This window comes from Camelus ferus, chromosome 6 (genome assembly GCF_009834535.1).
Source record: "Camelus ferus isolate YT-003-E chromosome 6, BCGSAC_Cfer_1.0, whole genome shotgun sequence".
Lineage (NCBI taxonomy): Eukaryota > Metazoa > Chordata > Mammalia > Artiodactyla > Camelidae > Camelus > Camelus ferus.
Window position 1 is genome coordinate 58769721 of NC_045701.1, and position 23963 is coordinate 58793683.

Consider the following 23963-nt stretch of genomic DNA (forward strand, 5'->3'; position numbering starts at 1 on the left):
ATTCAGTTTATTCACATTCATGGACACAATTGAGTCCATTTATATGCTCTTTGTAAGCCCTCAGGCTCTGTCAACATCTATCACTGTTGATCAGGAAGTGTCTCAAGTCTCAAGACCCGATCAGATTAATCTCTTCTTACTGGTCACTCTGACAAAGCAATAGCATATTAAAAATATAAAACATGTCTTAAATAATATGGAATACTCTGACTGGCAATATATTTTCTCAGTTGAATTAAACTTCATTTGGAATGACTATATTATTGATGCATTTGTTGCAATGGCCTACAGCTGACTTCTCTGTAATATAAATGTTTAGTTTGAAATGAGACTTTCCTGCATTTTCTAGATAATATTCACCATTGTCAGAAAGATACTTTGATTAATGCTAACATGTATTTGTTAAATTCCTGAGATATACATTTCAAGAAAGTATTTTACTCTAGAGTCAACAATAGTCACTCTGATGTGGACGTGATTAAAATAATGCCAAAACACAAATGATTTCTTGGATAATTTCCATTTTTACTCATTTTGGGCAACACTGACATTATCCAGCTTGGGTGTCTACTTAAATTGCAGATTACATCTTGGGATGGTTCTTAGATGGTCATCCTAGTTTTTCCCTAAAGGCTAGTCAGAAGTGCTCTACTTTGTTACAAAATTATCAATCCAGTAATTGTGGCAGAAGAATTTAAACAACCACAAGTTTTGCTCTGTGGATCAAAAGAATCTGATTACAGTAACGTTTCTTTAAGGTTTCAAGTATAGTACCATATTTAAGTTAAGCTTCACAAATCTTCCCAACGTACACTGAACTAAAAGGTTTTTATTTTCAGTTAAGTCATTTTCCATACAAAACATCATTTTTTTTATAGCAATGTAAGTGAATGCAAGAAAGTCCAAGAAGTCTGACTACAGTTTTAATGCTGACTGTGGTAGACTGTGTAATTACTTGTTCACATTATTTGCTCCTCCTTTCTTTTATCCTGCTACCCATCCATTGACTTCAGGCTTGGCTATGTGGTATGCTTTGGGTAATGGGATGTGAGGGAACATTCACTTTCCACATCTGAGCAGAAACTTCATGTGACTGTGTGGCTTGGCTGGGGCCCTCTTGCTCCATCCTTGGACCAGGAGAACAGCATGTCCTAGAAAGGGGCTGCTCCTTTAGCCTGGGTTCCAAAATGAAAAAGCACATGGAGCCAAGCCCAACAGAGTTTAGCAGAGCCAAACCTTGATGTAATGTGTGGAAAAAAACTGTTTCTTGTCGTAAGACACTGCAATCTGAGGCTCATTTGTTATAAACCAGAAAAAGCTAAAGAATTCACGGACTTAGTGGGTGACAAAAGACTTTACTGTATATAAATTAAGAATAATTCTTTATTTTTCTCTCTGACTTTAACTATTGAGTCCTAAATCTACCTTTGATTATTTCAGTGCAATTTCTATTTATCTAGATGTTAACTATCTATCTATCCATCTATCTACTTACCCACCTATAGCAGAAAAATGCTAGCACTTTACAGAATGAGTCTACAGAAAAACATTCAAATGATATGCTGATTTTGCCCCAAATCTTGTATACATTGACTATGCATTAGAATGGTCAGGTTGGGGGTGGGGGTGGGGGGTAGTGGTAATCTTAAGTAGCCTTCATGTGAAAGAGCCAAAGGGTGGCAGACTAGTGGTGAAACAGAACCCAGAGGTACTCTCAATTGCCACCATGTACACATCCTTAAAGCAGGTAAATCCTCCCAGTCACCCTGGTCAACCTTCCGGTTTGATATCCACCAACACACTATTCCCAAGCCTTGTAGGGAACCATCCCAAAAGGAAATGCTGATATGTTTTTCATGTTTTTATTTACTCACTATTTCCATGTGGTACTAGCATAGGGCTTGCAAATAATGGGCATGTAATGATGCTTACTGAATGAGTGAAAGAATAAATGTATGCAAAATGGAATTCCCTATCAATTGTTTAAATGACGGGCAGAGAAGAGGTCAAGAGAAAATGCAAGAGAGTTACACCCACTATTACTCATCCTAGACACATCTATAAATGCTGCTTCCACTTTGCCTTTGAATAGGATTTGACCAGAAGGAAACGCATCATCAAGGAAGATTCCCCTCTGGCACTCACCTTGCTTTAAGAACCTCTTCACTAGGGGTATTACTCTCCAAGAACTTTCAGCTCTAGACTGATATGTGCAGAACCAACAAGGACATCAGACCATGGGCTCAAGAGGCAGAGGTAGAAGAAGCAACTAGTAATCATCACTTCTTCCACTGGACCCTAAGTTCCTTCAGGCCAAGGAAGACAGTGTGCTAGGTATTAAGCATATAAACAATGACGAATAAAACATGGTCCATGCCCTCCCTCCTAGAGCTCATACTCCATCAGGAACATAATCATTAACTAATAAATACAGGGATAAATCTGTAATTTGAAACCATGATGAAAGCAACAAAGAATAGCAAGCTACCAGAAATTTAATGTGGTTTTGAAAATTTTACTTCTTTGGACCTTCATTTTATTCTTGGCTTCCCTGGAGATTTAGACAGATTTAGCAGGTGAAGTTAAAGTTAGAGCAACCATTCAGCTAAGTCTCCAACAATTTAGCCAAGTTTTACACTTCTCCACTTCTTCACTGTCAACAGCAATTTAATACCTGCATTTACCTGCCTGGCAGAGGGCAAGGTCATGTGCTTTTATGCTGAGGCAGCAGGTAGAATGACTTTGCTTTTAAAGCTGCAGGATCACTGCTAAATGGCATGGTCACTTCTGACTGAATGACTTGGCCCACAGCAGAATTACCTTGGTATCTTCAGATGGCTTTCTGCCCAAGTTACTCATCATTCCCAGGGCCAAGACACCACTTAAAAGGTCAGTAGCATAACTTAATAAAAGGAGAAATTATTTTGTATTCTTAGGTCTTACTGTGAAAGAAGAGAGGTTGTTTTAATTTTGTTTCAGCTTTTAAAGGAGAAAACCTCTTGCTGAATTGATTGTCCTTGTGGAGATACTAAATGGAAAATGCAATTGACAACAGCTGCATGAACTGATCCTGGGGCCAGGGCTAGAAGGCCTGGTGACAAATCCATATTGTCAGCAACAAATATCTGAATTTCTACAAAGGTATAGAGTCCAGTGTGATTCTCAGGGGTCCTAAATACGGTTTGAAGAAGCTGGAAGCTTCTATTACCTAGCTGTCGAAAGATGTAATCTGGACAAGACTTGCTCCTCCAAGATGGATGAGTCTATAACAAAGCAGAGATTCAGGTCAATAAGGATAGGCCATCAAGAAACAATTTTTCAGGATTTTCTATTCTTGGCTCCTAGACCCTAAATCTAAGGAACAGTACATTAGTAAGAGCTTCCTAACCACCCTCAAGGGGCAAAGAACAGGAAAACACAGAATCTAGAAAGTTTTAAAATGGAACTGCCCATTTTCAAAGAATATTGATTGCTATAACATTATGCAGTAACCACTGGATACTCTTGAGATAAGGTTAGGTGAGCTAACATTATTTATTGTGGTAGAATCTCAATTTTTTGGTCTACTTGCTCAAGGGAAGAATTTTCAGAAAAACAACATTTTGTTTTATCGTAAATAAATTGCTGATTAATGAATAGGAATCAGACTTTCCTTCTCCTTTCCTCTCACTAACACCTCCTCATCTTTGAAAATTGGCTCAAATATCTTATTTTGCTGTGTGTGTGTGTGTGTGTGTGTGTGTGTGTGTGTGTGTGTGTATATAATTAACCTCCCCAGGTAATTACTGGCCTCTTCTATGTGTCCTTTGTTCACATCTTTGTTTTTGTACTAATTACTGTAATCTATGATTATTTGTTTATATGTTTTTCTCTCTACACAGAGTGATAATTTGCTTGAGACTACCATCCTATCTTGTTTATCACTGAATTCTCAAATTTAGTAACTGTCCGTTACCAAATACATGCTGAATAAATGCTTACGGAATTGAATTCAAACCTGGAGAGAAGATTTTAATAGCCCACCACAAGTTTTGGATTCTGAAACCTTTCACCCATGGTATGTAGGAAGCTAGTGAACATGCAAAAGATGCAAAAGTTAGCAGAGAAGAATCCTCCCAAATTTGACAGACTAGAAAAATAGGTTTAACCTAAACATCAAATTTAGTGGTGATAAAATGCAAGGCTAGTCCTTCCACCCAAAGTGCCAACTATAATAATGTGAGATAGAGGAAATGCAGTTTTTTACTAGCATATGTAAGTACAGACACATGTAAGTAAAGATGTATTAAATGATGTAAATTCAACACAAATCAATAGTGTGATGTGGATGACAAAGAGACAAGGTGCCCATGGCTGAACTGGTAGAAACTGAGTATCCACAGGGAGGAACGCCATGGTCTTGCTGCAGAATGCACTATTCAGCTCACATACTACTCAGAAAGATGTTCTGTACAACACTCAGAAAAGGGGGTTGCATAGAAAAGGCAATAAATGGTACACAGACCTGAAAACAAGCTGTCTTGGCTGACAGCAATGGAAATTTAGGGTCTGGAAAGTAAAGATTCAAGGTTTAGTATGACAGTTATCTTTCTATTTTATGGCTCAACACGATACAATAGGATTACTGGAAGTAGCATCAACATATGAGTTAAATTTCAGAATTGACCAAGGATGGAAAGTCAGCTTGGAAGGCAGTGAGTTCCCTGTAACTGAGAATATTCATAAAGTCTTCTGTAGCGGTCCTTTCTAACCCAGAAATTCTCTGATTCTGAGCTCTTTGATCAGTCAGTTTTAAAAAAATGGAGTTTCCCTGACTTCCAGAAAAAGATAGCATCATCTCAACACTGATCATTTCTAATACTATGTCCCACTGAAAGAATGAGTAGTCATAATTGCCTATCATTTTATTAACAGAATATAACAGCTAACTTTTTGTAAAGCACTAAGAATCAAGCTAAAAAATACTGTGACTGAGAAAGTCCTCTATATTTCTGTAAGCACAAGATTTAAGATTTGTTTCTCAGATAATCTGTTTCCAGATAATCATAGGGTTACACTTCTGAAGCATTTTGACATTTTTAGTTGTGAGTGTAAATCTGTATTTACCTGTGCAACTGGAGTTGCTTAGTAATATTTTGACCTGTTTTGGTATAGTCAACATTCTTCTGGAACAGATTCAAATAATGGAGCAAAAGAAAAGCCATTTGAATCTGTTCCAGCTGGAAGCCTACTGTCATCTATAACAACAAAATAGATACTGCAGGAGACATGCTTTTGGTGGCTGAAACAGCTATGTTTTCCATCTCATTATGGTTCATATTAAATGTCCTACATGTTTATGAACCAAGCCAGAATACCATTACTACAAAATGGATGTAACATTTTTCTTAAGGGGAAAACATAACAAAACTTGTTTCAATAGCACCTAGTACTGAGTAACCAACATATTTTTTCTGTACTTAAATTTTTATGAAAAAGAAGCAAATGGTATAAATACGTAATAAAGGCACATCTAGCAAGGTGATGTTAAGAATTTAGTGAGGGAAATAGGGAAAAAGCAACTTTTAGCTTTATCTCCTGGTCAGAATTTAACTTCTAAGCAGTGGAAATGAAAATGAACAAAAAGAAGTTCTGAGTTCTGGGCCCAGTTCTTGGATATCTGCTCTTACATATGCCATTAGCAAGTCACTTTCTTCCCTCAAAAGAAAAAGAAACTAAAATTTCAAGGAGAAGAAAAAGAATTTCAGAGACATCAAACAGAAACTGATGGCTCAGGATTGGACCTAGGTCTCACTAACTCCAAAACTCATCCTATCTATTATAATTTCTATTTCTCAACACCAAATAAAATAATCTTGATTTTTCTTCCATCTTACCACACAGTATCTCTGAGGGAGAAAAAGAAGAGAATTAACATTTTTCAAAAATAAATTATATTCTAAAACAAAGGTTATAAAACTTTTTTTCTGTAAAGGGCCAGAAAGTAAATATTTTAGGCTTTGTGGGCCACATGGTCTCAGTTGCAACTACTCAGCTCTGCCCTGTAGCACAAAAGCCAAAGAAAATATGTAAGTGAATGAATGTGGCTGTATTCCAATAAATTTGTATTTTGAAAAAAGGTGGTTGTATGATAGCATCAAAAAATAACTAGGAATAAATTAATAAAATAAGTGCAAGACTTGTGCAAAGATAACTACAAAACAATGTTGAAAGAAATTAAATAATTAAATTGAAAGAGATCTCATGTTCATGAATTGAAAGACTTAATATTGTTAAGATGTCAATATTCTCCAAGCTATAGATTCAACACATTACCTATTAAGGTCCAAGCAATCCTTATCAATTTCAGTTCTTCAGTTAATTCTAAAATTCATACGGAAATATCGAAGTGCAAAGGACCCAGAATAGCTAACACAATATTTAAAAAGGAGAATACGGTTGAAGGACTTACACTTTGGGATTTCACTTACTACAGATTTACATTAATCAGAACAGTGTGGAACTAGCTATAAGGGTAGAAACAGAAGCCAATGGGATAGAACTGACAGCCTAGAAATAAACCCTTATGGTCAATTGTTTTTGGACCAGGATAACAAGATCCTTCAATGGAAAACAGTCTTTTTAACAAATGATTCCAAAACAACTGGATATTCACACACAAAATAATGAAGCTGAACTCCTATCTCACACTAAATACAAAAATTAACTCAAAATGGATCAAAGACCTAAATGTAACAGCTAAAATTATAAAACTCTTAGAAGAAAAATACAGGAGTGAATCTTTGTGACCTTGGTTAGGCAGTGGTTTCTTAAGCACTTCCCAAAGACCCCACCTCCTAATACCATCATCTTTGGGGATTAGTATTTCAACATATGAATTTTTTGAGGGGGACATAAATATTCAGACCATATCATAGACCCATCCTGAAAATCCGTGAATTCTAATCCTTTAGGGACAAGACCCAAATAGTCAAATCTCCGGAAGGTTCAAAGATCTACTGAGAAGATTATGCAACATTGCTCAGAAATTCCATCCAATATTTAACAATGTTCCTTCTCAGCAAACCATTCCTTATGTCTTTGTGAAGATGGAATGAAAGAGCAGTGGGTATAATATGGTCTGCCAACAGGAGAAGGAGAAACTGAACTAGCCAGAGCTTTGAAAGCCTGCGGGCACCCAAAAGTCAGCTTTCAGAGCTCCAGTGGTCTAGAGTCAATAGAATCTACATCTTAGTCCTTGTCTCCATCGACCGGGTGTCCCTACAACAGAATGAAGTGATGGCTGGGTTTTTCTTTTTTAAATTCAGCATTGTCCTGTGAAGACAGTACAGAAATAATGGAATTTGTAGAAATAATCAAACTGCCAGCTAGTGAGAGAGAGGAGAGGAGGAAAGATATGGAAATGCAGTGAAAGCGTCTGGGAAGAGCCAGTCTTGGTCCTGTAGTTTGGCTTGCTGCTGCTGCTACTACAGATTGTCCCTGACATAATGATCGGGAGGAAAATCCACCCCTCACAAAGGCTGCACTAGAGACCATAAAAATATCATTTCGATGAAAACTGAACATAAGGGAGGAGAATTAGGTAATCAGAGAGCTGGATCATCAATATAAAACACTCAGCAAAAGCTAGTTAGCCCAGCAAATACTTTCCTGGCTTTGAAAAGTGGTACTCAACTGGATGGAAGTGTCATATACAGTAAGGGTAATGTGATAGACTTAAATCTCTCCTCTGTACCCAGAAAAAACCTTATTAAAATCACTCCAGAGAGTAGAGGATAAATAAGACATTCAACAGCCTCCCCTATTTCCAAACTCAATTTTGCCTTTGCTTCCATGCAGGCTACCACAGGCTCCCAGGCACGGGGCAGGGGAGCTGTGCATGTACCCACTCCCCCCCTCACTTTGCAGCCACCCTGTGATCAGCCTCTAATGAGGTGAGCATTTATATCTAATTATACAGAGAGCTAATGAGTCTCTGAAGTTATCCAGTGACTCCACGTACATTGTATAAAAAGGAAAACAGGGAGAAAATACATTTTTATTATTTGCTTATCTCCCACTGGTGTACTATCACTACATCATTTGATGATGGTACTTAAGCTATTAAAGCAATGATTCTATTTATGTGGCTCATTTCCCCGTAAGCCAAAGCAAATATTGTCGTCACTTTAGGACAATTTAGTCTTTCTCCTCAAGGTAAGAAAAGGATAGGAATCATTATGCTGCTAATACTTCTCCCTGCCCCAGATTTTTTAAGGTACAGGAAAATTGGCACAGAAAGGTCAGAATACTCCTACAACATCTCAACCATTGCAATGTAAATCAATAACATAGACAGAGCTAGGAAAGGTATGGCTTTCATTGCTCCTACAACACTTTTTTGCACTAATTTGTTTATATATGTGTTCTTACAAATGCCTTGTGGGCAAGAACTGTATCTTATCATCTGTGCTTCCTCAGACACAGCCCCATCACTCACATGCAGTAGGTGCCACAGACTTGATTCTTGAATGAATGAATGAATGAATGATCATGTGCACACGTAAGTGGGTGAACACATGTGAGCAAACACACACAAACACACGGGAATCCACCTGAGTTGTTCATAGTTCTAATTACCTAATTCAAAATCTACTTTGTTTCTAATGACAGGAGTATTAGTAATCTCTATGGAACTCGATGTCCAGCTTAAACTGATCTTTAAAGAGGTTAAGTAAAGAGAAATTCACTGGGCATCTCAGCACTTCTCCCTCCTTTGAAATCCAATATGATTGCACTTAAGATTGATGGCATTTGTAGTGAGAGTTAATCATAATGGTACCTGGTGTTATTATTTAAATTTCTATTTGCATTTACTCTATCCCCTGGATGGGCTGTTAGTTGGTGGAGTATTCACTTAAAAGCAACTTCTGGAGAGCAGGTTCTGACTTAAAATCCTCTGGTGTCCCCATGGAACCTAGCAAAGAACCTAGACATATACAGGTGCTCTAATCATGTGCTGATTACAGAACTGCTAACCTGAGGCAAGTACAAGGTCCACGCAGTTCCATAGCAATAGCAGAACCATCTAAGAGCTTTCAAAGGACAGACTTGTTTTTCATCTGTGTAATATTTCTGCTTAATGTTGTAAGATAACAGATTAACAATAAGATGATTCTATCTTTAACAAGAGCCTCAAGGCACAGGAGTTGAGGGCACATCTGTTGTCCTTGTTAGCAGCCTTAACTTTAGAGGTGTCCAATATTTTAATTCTATTATCTGACTTTGACCATCCTATTTAAAATAGCCCCCATACCCTGCTTTATTGTTTTAATTCACAGCACTTACTACTTCGTGATACTGTAATATGTGTTTTTTCTTATATATATATACTTTAGTCTCCCCCACCAACTGAACTCCATGGGAGCAGGGCATCTGCTTTGCTCTCTACTCTCCCCCTGACCTCCACAGTGCCTAGGAAAGAGACTGGCATGTAATAGATTTTCAATAATTACCTATTTAGTGATGTTGCTGAATTTACAAATGTTCACTCACCAAGAGTCAGGCTGTCATTTGAGATAAGGCAAAGAGGACTAGGAATGTGTTTACTGCTGCTAATTATCACTCACATATGCATGCACACATGTGCACATCCATACTAAGCAGAAACAGAAGTCTTCAGGAAATGAACACCTAGAGCCATGGAACATATTCCCCTGACAAAAGCCTCATCTAGTGATCAGCAGGAAGAAACAGGGCCAATCAGTATAAAAGATGTAGAAAGAGATATCCTGTCTTCTACTAAGACTAAAAAAAGGCAGGGGATGGGGGAGGAATAGCTGCAAATAAACCAGATGGGGTAGGATGCCATGAAACTTACAGCAGATGGCACTAAAATATTAAACTAACATTTCCTTATGCTCTGAGCTGAGCTCTATGTTAACACTGATTAGGGGAGTCAGTCTATTTAAAAACATGCAGATGAAAACTGAATCCAGTATTGTTAAATCATTCTGCTAAAAACAACTCCAAGCATTAGCATCTAATGTCACACAAGTGATATGTTAATATTATTCAGGCAAGGTTATAGCTAACAAAACCACCCAGATAGGAGGTAAGAAAAAGCCCACATGAATCTGTTCAAAAACAAGCTCAGTTTGGTAAAGCCGTGAAAATCTGCTTCTCTGATCTCCATAGCAACAGCAGCAACCCTCAGACAGACATTTTAAAAATCAGATTTGTTTTTCTCTTTTCCAAGTACCTTTGCATGATATTTTTGGATAATGTTGAAATACAATTGACATTGCATAAGGTGTCAATACTGCCTGCTCCAATTGCTTCATCATTAGACGGGGTGGATCATCATTTTCTCACTTAACCCACGATAATGGTGCTGTCACAGTGCAGTACCTGGCTCTCCAGGCAATGCCTCAGAAAAGTACTGTCAACTGAAAGTCAGGCTTAATAATATTTATAGGCTGGCATGGGCTACCCAGTTGGAGGAGAAGACACTCAAGATTTATAAATGATGCAAAGTAATCAGCATATTATCCATCTGCTTTGCAAACATTATTTAAGGCTTCCACCTAAAAAGAAGCTGTAGAACACTTACTTTCTCGCTGAATATGAGATATAAAGACCATCAAATCCCAGTCATCCCGAAAAGGCTGGGAAAGAATTTAAAATAGAACCATGTAAATAGGTGTTCACTGAAGAATTCTTTCAACTATTCTGTATGCTTGAAAATTTTCATAATAACATATTGGGAAAAAAGGAAATATATATATAATCATCATATAACACACAAACCAAGGGAACTTTCTACTCTTCCTTGCTCTTAGTATAGTCAGTATAGTGGAAAAATAGAAGAGAGACATTTGCTCACTGGGGCTAATTAAAAGTGACCAACTGAAAAAAAATATGGAGGATTCTTAAAGGAATCTGAACTGAGCATTAGATGTAACAGTGTTCCTGTGTTTACATAAGAAAATGTTTCTATTTTTAGAGATATATACTAAAGTGTTTAGGGGATGACATATCTTGATGGCTGTGACTTAATTTCCAAATGTTCCCCCCAAAAGTAAATGAAACAAACGTGAAAAAATGGTAATGATTGTTAAAGTTTGTAGATCTATATTTGGAAGTTCATTATACTATTCTCTACAATGCATGTATGAAAACTTCCCATAGTAATCTATTTAAAACATTCTGAAAAAAATAGAAGCATGAGTATTCATTCAAATCATAGATAAAAGTTAAGTATTTGAAGGTTCTGCCCTAACCCTGCCTTCTTTAAAGGATTAAAATATATACTATTTTATGGATGACAAGTCTTGGTCAGTGCTTTTGAAATACCTTGGGAGGATTTTTGGAGTGAGTTGATGCACAGTTATCTTTGAAAGTGTGAAAATGGTAGACAAAGAAGATGAAGCAAAGTGCACCAAACAAGCAAGATATTGCAAGAAACCTCCCTAGATGGAGGTAGAAATACTGCATAAATCTTGTCCCCTGCGTCGTGTCAGTATGCCTGCCTGTAGGGGGCCAGGCAGACAAGAGACTGCCCCAAACTAGAAGCTCACCAAAGCTTCCTTCCCACTTAGGATAACTCAAGGCATATAACAAAAATGTAAGATCTTTTTGAGAGAAATGGCAGTCCTCTGAAGCATTTTATATAAGAAACATACAAACCCTCAAGGATTTGGCTATCCACTCTATAGGGGTGTTTATCATTGTGATAATGTGCCTAAACCTTGTTGCCAAATATTGTTTCAAATGTTCCTAAAGAATCTGATTATTCAGAAAGCAGCTTTCATAAAAATAAATCAGAGGGATGAATCTTCCTCTTTGTGTAGGGTCATGCTTTGGGAAATGGGGAGGAGGAGCCTGCTACATTCCAAGTTTGCCATGAATTCAGTCGCTTCTGAAGGAAAGTGGCTCTAATGGTTATTTCTGCTTACGCTGCTACCACCCTTGTCATTGTTCTCTGTTGAAGAAATTCATCCTGCTAGCCTGATGGGACCAGAGTTGGGGGCTTGAGCTAAATGTTGATGAGGTGAGGTGTGACACGAGAGCACAAGATGGGGATGAAGCTAGCAGCCCAGTCAGATCCTCCCCATTTCAGAGAACAGGAATGCCGAGTGATAGAAGGAAGGCAGAAGCTGATGGAGCTCAGGTGTGTGTGGCTGGGCTGCCACAGCTGTGCTCGGTAGGCCTGCCATATAGCCAGCCTTGGAAGGCCAGGGGGATGATCTACTAAGGAGACCCCATCCCTGCTACCTGACATTCTCCTATATCCTTGGTAACCACCATCACTGACTATAGACTAGGTGTATAACCTGAGCTCCAATTTAAATCTTATTACAATTTGAGGGAGTAGGAATGACTAGCCATATTTTACAGATGAAGCCTGGGAAGTTTTAGGCAAACAAGTGGTGAATTCAGGTTCAAAGCCAAATCTGTCTTATTCCAGAGCACATGCCTTAATCACTATGTAATACTGTCTGTCTCTATACCAACTTTAATAACAAGCCTTGTTTTTAATTGGGTTCTGCTGTATTCAATGTATACAAGAAGCACTTGCTACAGAAAGTATTCCCATTTTATAGGGGTTGTAAAGTTTCAATAGACTAGTCTTGTACAAATTCCACAGGCTGAGCAAAGAAAGGCTGAACACTGGCCTACAGTGATGTCATCTTCTGCCCTGTCAACTTATATCTATTATTGGCTATGTCAGCTGAACCTCAGAAAGTGTCTTTCTCTGCTGACTCCACTTGCCCTTTCCTGGGCTGATCACTCGAGGAGAGCACAGCCAAGAGGTAGATGCTCTTCATGAGTAACAGTAGGGGACCCACACAAAACGTTCTCTTCTTAATTGGCCTATTATTCTTTAACCTTTCGCTGGATTCAGTAACATTTAAATGAGCTCCTGGAAAAGAACACAAGCTATAAAACACAATGACATACAATAAAATCCCATAATACACTTCAGTGGCTTCATCTATGTCTGGAGTCACCATTCGTTTAGTCACCAAATGCTTATCAAGTCTCTACAAACTTATCAGGCACCACTGTAGGCACTAGAGATGTAACACTGAAAGAAAGTGCATGATCTCAAAGAGCTTAAAGTCTGTCTGGTAAAGACAATCAATAAACAAATAAACAAATGCATATTTACCATACTGGGTAATGATAAGCCCTACAAAGATCTAAAACAAGAGATAATTGTGCAAAAGGTCTGTGATAAGGACTTGATGCTCACTAAATTTCTACTGTGCCGCATGCATCGCATGCATCGAGGGAGAGTCATATTACTAATTCTGGCCAATAGATCATAAGTAAAAATGACATGTGTCATTTCCAGGAGGAGGCTCTGAAGAGCTATTGTGCCCCCCCGGCTCTCTCTTTCCCTGGCGTGGCAACCTGGGAAGCCATATGTTGATATTCAGTGGCACAGGAGGGAAGGAGCTTAGACCCCTTTGTAACTGGGTAAAAAAAGAGCCCCCAACAACTAGCATCAGATCTTGTGTGAGCTAGAAATAAACATTTGTTGAGCTAAGCCATTGAGATGTGGGGGGGTTGTCACTGCAGTATGGTTGGACTAACTTAAACTAAGTCAAAAAAGTATGGAATGCTGAAGCCTGGGGAGAGACAAGATATGGGACTAACAGTCCCATACACCATGAATGGGGTTAACTCAGTGGACGGACATTTTAAACCACCTGGGGTATATTAAAAATACTAACTGATGGATGTTACACCCAAAGATTATTCTGGTATACTCAGTGTGGGGCCTAAGCATATATTTTTTGGGAAAATAAACACTCATCAGAAGATGATAAATGTTGGCTTTGAGAAGCCTCCCCAGAGGCAACCTATCCAACAATATCCTTAGGGAAGAGCTTATCAGTGAGATCAAGTCAACTTTATATAAATCACTGGAAAGCAGCCAAACTGTGACATATGAAGAAAACCTGTAAACTTATTGAAGTATTATGAAATAATTTTTGTACTAAATGAGTAGCTGGACTAGATTCTTCCAAAACTCCATCTCACTGTATAATTATTATTAATGTAAATATTTAAATAGTAATAAAATTAGAGGCTAATTACTTAACCTAAGTTATCTGAATTAATTGTCACAAGAATTCTGTGATGTAGGTACTACTCTCCCCTTTGAACAGAGGAAAACAGTTGAAGTGCAGACAGGGTAACTTGTCCAAAATTGCACAGCTAGTAAAAAGTGGTGGAGCTAGGATCCAGACTCAGCTGGCCCATGATTCCTTGCCCCAGTAAAGAGAGGGATATGCAGTCAAAAATAACAGAGTTTGGAGAAGGGGAATCCAGACAAGATTACCCCACTAGTGTTTCTAACCATAGGGCCGATTAGCATCAGCAAAGGAGAGTACAAAGGAGAAAGGTATAGAGAAGGAGAGGCAAGACATAAAATTATGCAACTATGGGATGTATATTCCAACATACATTCTAACTGTAGATCTTCTTTTTCAACCTCACCATTACATCATGGGTTATCATATTAGTCAGAATGAGGCTGGCTATGGTAACAAATTTGACTAACTTAATAGATCAATGTGAGTGTTCATTTGTAGGCAGCTTTCCTCCAAGCAGTCATTCAGGGGCCCAGGTTCCTCCCTTTTTGTCATCACTTACAGCCTTGAAGGAGGAAAAGGCACAGCTGCATTTTAACCACCTTGCCCCAGATGTGATCCACAACACTTCATTACATTCAACTGATAACAATCAGGCTTTTAGCTTCATCTACATGCAAGGAGGACTGGAAGCGCAGTCCATGACTGAGGAGTCACTGCCCAGCAACAACTCTATACTATGGAAGAGGAAGTATCAATCTGGTGGAAAGTGACCCATCTTTACCTGTTACAAAATGGGCATTATATAAATCACAAGAGCAAATATTATATACAGTGGGAGAGATAAAACTTACAGTTCAAGTGAATGATCTTATATCTCATCTTAGAGGCAAATCAGTCCAGGCTTAGATAAAGTCAGGCTGAAATCTGAAAGGTGTCTCCTTCAAAGAGGACTTTGTCATCAGTCTGTAGGGATTTCTCCACCAACATGGCCTCTGATGTTTTTAGTCACACTAACAGGATCTGAAAGAAAGATGCGGCCTCCACAGGAACCAGGGGATTTAGAAATAAAAGTCAAAGCCAAGATTTTTGGCTTCAGAAGTAGAGCATAAATTTGTGGAGTATATAAAATATCCAAAATTTCAAGATTCTGTTTTCAGAGGAAAAAGAAAGGGCTTAAAAATGTGGACCCCAACAAAGGGAAGAGAAAGAAAATAAAAGGGACAAATTGACATGAGGCCACTTTACTTATATCAAAATGATCTAGAACCAAGTTATTTATGATTTGATTTATACCTAACATTTGAGAAAACTATGACTCTGTGTAAAATGGTTCAACCGTCAGTTGGCTAACCTAAAGTTTAAAAAAAGTTAAATCTTTTCCTGGTGATTGGACTGAGTTTCTACCTGACTGACCATGCTACCACTTAAACTAGCTGTGCTTAGTGTACAAGTATAGGCTATTTACAGCAATATATGCTTAAGATATTAAATTTTAAATCTCCAAATTCTAAAGCAACTTGACATAGAAAAGCATTTAGGTTTGCTTACAAACAATGCCAACTACATGGAAAGCAATTTAGTTGGAAAAGGGCAGTGGGTAAGAGTCAGGAGAGCTTATCTCAAATCCTGGTTCTTTTGCCCCTGCAGTATCACCTAGAACACCTGACTATACCTCAATCCCTGACTTCAATTTAAAATGAGGATGTTGATCCAAAAACTCCAGTTAGTACAAAACTTTGGTTCATAAAACCTATATGATACTGTATTTTATTTGGCACAGGGCAAATGGCCTAGCTTAGCATTAATTCTGGTAAAAACTAAGTTACCCATTTAGGAATATTTTTTGGACCTCTGTCCCTGTGCTTGTTCCAAGGAAAATATGGGTGATAATTTAAATGATCAATCACCATATAAATGGTCTAGCCATGTGGACATTGTAAAATCATTCAAAGACATATCTTCTTATGTCCTAACTCAGAAGATCTACAAATTTCAAATCCTGGTGGTTTGAGATAAGATTAAAAAGTAGAGGCTGGATATTTTCATCACAACCACTGGATGGCAACAGACATTAACACTGAGTGGGGAAAAATCAATATGAAAGGCATTCCTCTGCCTTACTCGATTTCCTCTCTGTTTTAAGATATGGCATCAAATCTCCCAGAAATGTTAGGAGGAGGTAAGCAAAAGTGAGTTTGAAAGTAAAAAAAAAAAAAAAAAGTTTTGGAACACATATTCTGCTTTTATAAGTGCTTTCTGTGTAGATAAATCCCCCCAATATTTCAATGGTCAGCCAAGGGTTACAAGAAAATGAGGTAACAGCCAGAAGGGAAGAGGTAAGCCAGAATACAGTATTTACCAGAATATGCATCTTTGAATTGAGTTATTTATTAGTGGTAGCGAAGATTTTGATCTTATGTAAGAAGATTAAGCCTGCTACTCCCCGTTTGTAACTGATAGTGTACAGTTCAACCCCACCCTTAGGCCTTCTCCCTCTCATGAATTTTCTAAGCTATGGACAGAGGCCACCTGAAGGGCTCCTCTGATCCAGAAGGCTCCAAAATACTGGGAACATAAATGGTTAACTATCTGTGTCCCTACCAGCCCTTCTAAGGTCTTTGTTCTGGAGGCTTTGTTGGGTGGGGACATATCAGGAGCATCCTCTGGAGTGAGCTGGCAAGGCCAGTGTACGCTCACATTCTCTCTCCTCCACATCTTAGATGAGGTGGTAGAAGTCTCAGAGGTAACAGTATAAATTTCATCCTAAACCCCACATGTAAACCATTTTAACTAACATCTAAGCTTAATCAGAAAACCCAACTTACAGGATTCTGGCTCAGGCCCCGGAAAAAGTTGGGACACTAGAGGAAAAACCTGTGAAAGATAACTCTGAGGGCCTTAAGAGATCAGCCTCAACACAATCCCTAGAAAAATAATTCTTGAATTCTGGTACGCCTAGGATTTACTGGGGAACCACTTAATGAACCAGATTCCTCAGCCCCTTCCTAGGAGATCCTGGGGAAAGCCTAAGAATCTGTACATTAACAAACGTCTCATGATATAAATGGCCCCACCAACCACACTTTCAGAAATACTGTCTAGTGAAAAACAAATGATTCCACTGAGCCCCCAACCCACTCTCCCAGCCACCTGCCCTCAATTTCCACAAGAAGAGAGGAGTCCTGGATCAATGTTTTATCTGGCAGAAGAAGACCACTTTCTCAGGCCTGTGTCATTTAAAACCTAGTAGGGCCATTACAGAGATAGGGTTGACCCAGGAAGCACTGAGTAATCATAGATAAAGACCATGGTCAACTGTAACCTTGAGCTAACTAGACCCAGTGGTATGCCTGTCTCCACTTCAGATCTGGGTTTGAGTGTCTGCCTTAAAACTTACCTTTTCTCTGACTTTAACCTCTGCTCTTTGGCAAGCTATTGTCTTTTTTTTTTTTTTGCCTTATTATAGTATAATTTTGATTCATATTTGGGACTGTACTTTAGACTTTCTGAAGTTTTTGAGTTCCTGGCTCTCACTAAACTTATATCTAATTCTTTTTAAAGAACCAGCTTGATGTCTATCATTCCTGCCTACCTCATTGCATGTCTTATTTAACCTCCACAGGTACCATATTTGACCCTCATTCCAGTTCCAATCTCAGCAACTCAAACATCACTGTCACCTTAAACACACTGATCACCATTATATTCCCATATGCGTGGCCATGGAAATATACCAGATACAGAGCTCAATCTGTGAGAGAATATTTCAGTGTCATCATAATCCAAATGGATGTTTTTCCAGTAGCAGACATACAAAATTGGGTTCAATGACTAGTGAAGCAGCATCAAAGTTTGGGGTATTTTTTTCCCATTGTAAATGTTTTTGTATCTATTTGTAATCATTATGGTAACAAAAACCAAAATATAATTTGAGAGACATTGGGAAGAAATTCACCCCCACCAACAATCCAATGTATCAGGAAATCTAATTAAGTCAATCTCCAAAATATACTTCAAATCCATTAATTCCTCTCCATCTCCATTGTTACCACTCTCTCCCAGTCACTGTCATCTCATGCCTGAACTATTGTAATGACTTCTTTTAATGATCAGAATAAAGACCAAACTCTGCACCATGGTCTGAGCATGAATGGGCACTGCCAAACTTCCAACCCCATTTTTTTCCCTTTGCCTACCTCATTCTAACTACGTAGACTTTTTTTTTTTCCAGTTTCTAGACTGCTCCCAGAACTTTCCTGCCTGTGGCTTTTGCATATTCTGTTGTCCAGAGCTTTCCTTAATCATCTCTTGGCACAGTTGATTCCTCAGTTTCCCCCTTCTCTGACCTTCTTATCTAAGTGCCACTATCACCAGGTACTCTCTTAAGAGAACATATAACTCTGTTGATATTCTTTTTAATGTCAGGCCCTCATCCACCACCCAAATGTAAGTCCTGCAAGGGGCAGACTTACATCTGCCTTGGTCACAATATTGCTCATGTCAGGCAGGCAGCAAGCCATACTGGTTGAATCAAAGGATGAATGAATGAATTGGTAGGGTCTTGCTTTGGTGGAGCTGGCATAACCTTGGGTAAGATTTATGTTGTCTGTATCAAAGGGGTATTTCGTGGGTTTGCAAAGATACACTCCAAAAGTACAGACACCTTAACTGTGAGTATCCCACCCAGACTTTTGAGGAAAGTGAGGCTAGCATTTAAAAGGGATGGAGAATTCCCTGGAGTCAGTCTTGGTGCTTAGAAATTGAAGTATAATGAATTATATCCACTAAGCCCCTGCCTGCATCAGTAAGCAAGTATGATTTACATGCGGGATAAAGGGGCTGGATAAGGAATCAGGATCACCATCTAAACAGGATCACTATTTCTTAGAGGCATCAAAATGTCTGCCATTTGTGAACTCTATCTCTACAGGTAAGTTTGATTTGAATCCATCTTAGGAGCTAATCTATGCCCTGCTCTGTGCTGAGGCAAAACTTACTAGGGAGTTGGGGTTCATTGCGTACAAAAGAACTGGCATCAAAATATTACAACAACCATTTTGGATCTAAATACACATCCTGTAGGTGAAATGTCAAAAATATTTGTTCCTAGAAATAGTAAGTGCTGGGGTCACCAAGATGTGGAGCAATTCTCTTCAAAGCTAAGAAGGAAACGTCCCCTGTGTCCTGAAGCCACCATTCAAAAAACAGACCAATATACAACCTAGGACAATGCTAACCTTGTGACTGCTTCAGAAGCAAAAGCAGTCTACTGGCTACTGGCAGCCTTATTCTGGGATGCCTAGACCAGGAAAGTACCTTCAATCACTAGGCAAAGTCTAACAAAGGTATAGCTTAATTCCTCTGAATGGTCTAATACGGAAGGCTCAATCCATCTAAATTATTTACATGGCATACATCCTCACAGAAGTCAGACTTTATCCAGCAATTACTGGTCCATCTTGTTGAAAACTGGCCTGGGGGAAGCAGCTACAACAGAAGGGCATAAGGCCTCAGGCTGACTCTCAAATCTGCACTATGAAAGAAAGAGACTGTCCAAGAATCTTAATGCCTTTATTCATGAATCCAGCCTCATGGAAGCAAATAAATATGGGACTAGAATACAATAACTTTTTTAAAGAACTACAGGAAAATAAATGGGTCACACTTATTTAGGTTCTCTCCAAAATATTTTAGGACAGAAGCAATATCTGGTATAATAATGAAAAGTAATAATAAACATCATAAATGCTAGGTCTATTTGAGAAGACTTCCATATGCGAACCTTTTTGCAAATCACTTCCCTAAGGAGATAAGCTTTTCCCTGCCTCAGAGGGTTGAGCCCTGCAAGCTCAGGCTGCTACAGCTGGTGTCCACAGAGAGAAGATGCAGAGGCCTGCCTCGTAGGGCAAAGGAAAGGATGGAAACAGCTGAGTGCCCTCGGTCTCTCTCATTATAAAACACCATATGCCCAGGGCATGCTCACCAAGGTGTTTTTTTACTACATGTCTGGGCTGCTTAGCTCATCTGCCTACAACCAAAAATGTTTTTAGCATGCTTATTAAGAGTGCAGGTTTATGCCCTGCCGCATTCTGATTCTTCAGTTCTGGGGCAGGGACAGAGCAGGAACCTGCACTTTTTAGTCAGCACTTCAGGAGACTGTGAGGTACCCAGTACCCAGGCAACGTTTGGGGAACTACTGGCTTAAACCAGCATTTCTCAAACTTGGGTCACTGGATGCTTTGCTGAAAGTCCCACATAGAGAATTTTTACATTCTGTATTTTGTTTTTAATGAGTTTTCAAATATTAAGACATCCTGGATTATTTGCATGATAATTTCATACCCAAACACTACGAGACTTCCACTAAAGGTTTACAATCGGGTTGTACTTTTAACTTTGTCTCAGACCAAAGAGCCTTTACTCAGATCCAGACCTGATTTGAATATTCACACCAAAGTGAAGCTTGAATGATATCTCTTCATTCACTCAGGAAGGACACAGAAGAAGGAAAAGAACAGATTTTTGACATAGAACATTGATGTATTGAATTGGAGGTAGGGGGACTTGGAGCTCAGAATAGAAGACTTCTTCCAAAGCCAGAGATCTGGAAGGTGCCACACATAAGGCAGTGACTAAAAACCTGTGTGGGTTAGAGCAAGGAAGCGAGGGCTGAAGGAAGACAGGGACAGAACGCAGGGGCCAGACAGAGGAACTGGAAGGAAGGTAGCAAAAGAGACTGGCAAAGAGGTCAGAGACTGAGGGGAGACCCAGGAAGGAGGAACATCAGGGAGATAAGGGAGGAAAAAGCTTTGAGAACAGTCTCATGTGAGTGGGTATTTGTCCCCAGTTTTACTGCTAAAAGAAATAAGTTAGAAAAGTCTGTTCAATGGGATATCACTTGTGCAGTAAAAAATTGTGTATGCCCAAACATAAAAAGAAAATTTCTGAAAGGAACAAGAACAACAGCAAAGCCAAACAGAAGTTTGTGGTGATCTCTGAGACTTAGGACTGCCAGGTTGGAAGAGGGGAAATTTAACTTTTTATTTTGACCACTTCTTATAATTTAAATGTAATATTTTGAACATTTTATTTTCTCACTAATTTTTTAAGGACTATTCAGCAGTATGACATTAAAGTACCAAAGAGGATAAGAAAGATGAGACTTAACACAGGTCACTTTGGGGAGTAAGAAGGTTGCCATTGGCAACCATCATCAGAATTGTTTCACATCAGAATGTGAAAGCTAACGTCCATGGTTTAAAACTGCTTCTCAAGCTTTAACGTGAACAGGAATTGTGAGGGAATCTCAGTAAAATGCAGATTCTGATCCAGAAGGTAGGTCTGGGATGCAGCATGACATTTCTAACAGGCTCCCACATGACATCCACATGGCTGATTCAAGCACTATGTTTTCGAGTTGCAAGGAAAAGTAATCAGAATGCAGGGAATGGAAATGAGTGCCCAGAGACCAGTATTTCCCCAAAAATGCTCTCTAGAAGATGAACACTACAACACACCCTAATAAAAGATTCTGCAATCAAATACGTTTGGAAATACCACACAACCATCCTGATGAGTCACATGGAGGATGTTTAATTGGCTTTCACTCAGACGTTCCTAACAGGGCTAATCTTGCCACAGTGAAAACTTAACTACCCTGTCAGAGTCTAATAGGCCATCCTGGAAGGTAGAGGGGAGCAGAATGACAGGGTAGCAAGAGCTCAGGGGTGCACACAGAAGGGAAACTGGAATATGATGAACTACGTTTCACCTCCAATGCTACAGTAGCAGAGGTCTCTGAAAGGTGATAAAGTGGCCAAAACAGACTTTGTTAGGGCATGCACACCAGTAAAGCCTGGTGCTCCTTGACAGTGCTATGATGCTGTCAGATATCTGGCAAACCTTATTCTAAATATTTCTGGACCTTTCTAAAACTTAGCCCAGCATCAGCAGGATGGCTCCAGAGCCAGGAGGATGAACACATTTGTGAATGCATGAACCTGAATGTATTTACACTGCCAGAGGCTTCAGTGGACAAGAGCGGGAAACCGCAGAAGCTGACCTTAGCTCATTGCTGAGGGGAGTCACACTTGACTTGAGCATAATCCTGCTGTCCACTGACAGTGATTAAGAACAGCCTAGGGGAAGCTGGCCAGCACTGATCCGCCCACCTGCTGATATGGAGCAGGTGAGACCAGAAGAACCTCAGGGCTCAAATAACCTGCTGGCGGACTGAGTCATCTTCCCAGAACCTCCACTGCTTGCCTGCCCCAGAATGGCCTTTTAGACTCTCTTCACCGCTAATGAAGCTGAGCACTGAGTTTCAGTGGGAGACTGGATTTCAAAGGACCTCTCAAGTGCAGAGGAGAGCAGAGGCTATTCACCCAGGCCTGCCTTAATCCTTTGAAAAGACTGCCACTTTCTCCTCTCTAACGTCTAAACTTGGCAGCAGAGGGTCCAAGCCATGTGGGGCAACTTACACAGAGATTAAAATGACACAAGCATGGCCATGAAAAATGCTCTGACGCCTTTGTATTCACAGCTGCAGTTTTCCATTGCCTTAGCTCTTCACTACATGTCTGGCCATTTGGTCAGTCCCAGCCATTGACTTGTCTCTCAAATTTACTAAGAAGGGAAATGGGACTGTGCAATACCATTCTCTTTATTAGTTCTCTTTATTAGATTTACTTGTTTTTGAGGATAAATACACTTGAACCTCACTGTGCACACAGTGACTATTTAACCATGAGAATACTGATTAGGGGATAAAATAAAAACACATACCTGTGATAGTTCAGTGATATGAACCCATATTCCTCATGACTCAAGCTCTCCTGCTTGAGGACCACAAGGAACTGCAAGTTTGCATGCTAATACTGTTTCCCAAGGCTCCTTGAAAGCTGTAGGGCCCTTTCCCACCACAGAGTGGTAGCAAAAGAATCCAGTATTTTTAATATTTGCCCAACAAATAAACATCCCCACTGCTACATTCATCACTGAATATCCTCCCTATTGAACACACTAAACACACTTCAAACTCTCAGGGTCGAGTTACTCAGGAAATCAGGAGTCAATTACATTGGTCCTCACATGATGCCACGTGTCTAGGCCACCAGCAACCACGCAGCAGGGTTATCATTTTATTACATTCCTCAAGGTTCCCTTCTTCCAACATGTTAATTTTAAAGAATTTAGAAGCTAGTCTCCAATCTATAATGAGAAAGATTTTGTCCTCTATTCCTATATGGAGCACTTTAATTGCTATTAACATCACTGAAATTAGTGTTTAAACAGAAAGTAGGGTGTATCCTCAAGATCACTTATCTCCAAAAGGCAAAATACTTCTAAAGAAACAAAAAGCAGAAGGGATGGATAGGAGGGAACCTTGAACAGAGTTGTGCTTTTAGGGCTTAAAGTTCCACCTGGGTGTTCTACCCAGGATCTGGAGAGAGACTGTATATCTTTAATGTAGTCCATTAACTAGACTGTTCAGGGCCTAATTTATTCACTTGATTCTTTAATTCCTTTCTTGAATTCTGTAACACAACTGCAACTAGGTGTGGGGGATGATTTGGGGGACAGAATGCCATGCAATGTCTGGAAGATAAAATAATTACTTCCATTTTCCCTGCATTTGAAGACTTCATTCAACTCAAGATTTCTCATAGGGAAATATAATGGCCAAATTAAAATCATTCTAAGTTGTAAGTGTCTTTAAAAATTAACTAGTCACCTTAGGTCTTGCTTAGGGACAACAGAAACTATGGCACCTACTTTGGTCCCTGTCTTTCCTGACTAGCTGGGACACAAAAACCTTACTGAGGTCCAAATCCCATTTTTTGGTTCCTATTTTTTTGTGGAGTTTTTTGGGGGTTT

The 23963-nt window shown here is 39.2% G+C and overlaps 1 protein-coding gene across 1 annotated transcript in view; it reads right to left on the reverse strand.

The window, feature by feature from the left end:
* Positions 1–23963, reverse strand: part of RTN1 (reticulon 1) — a 208013-nt gene that overhangs the window by 68521 nt on the left and 115529 nt on the right.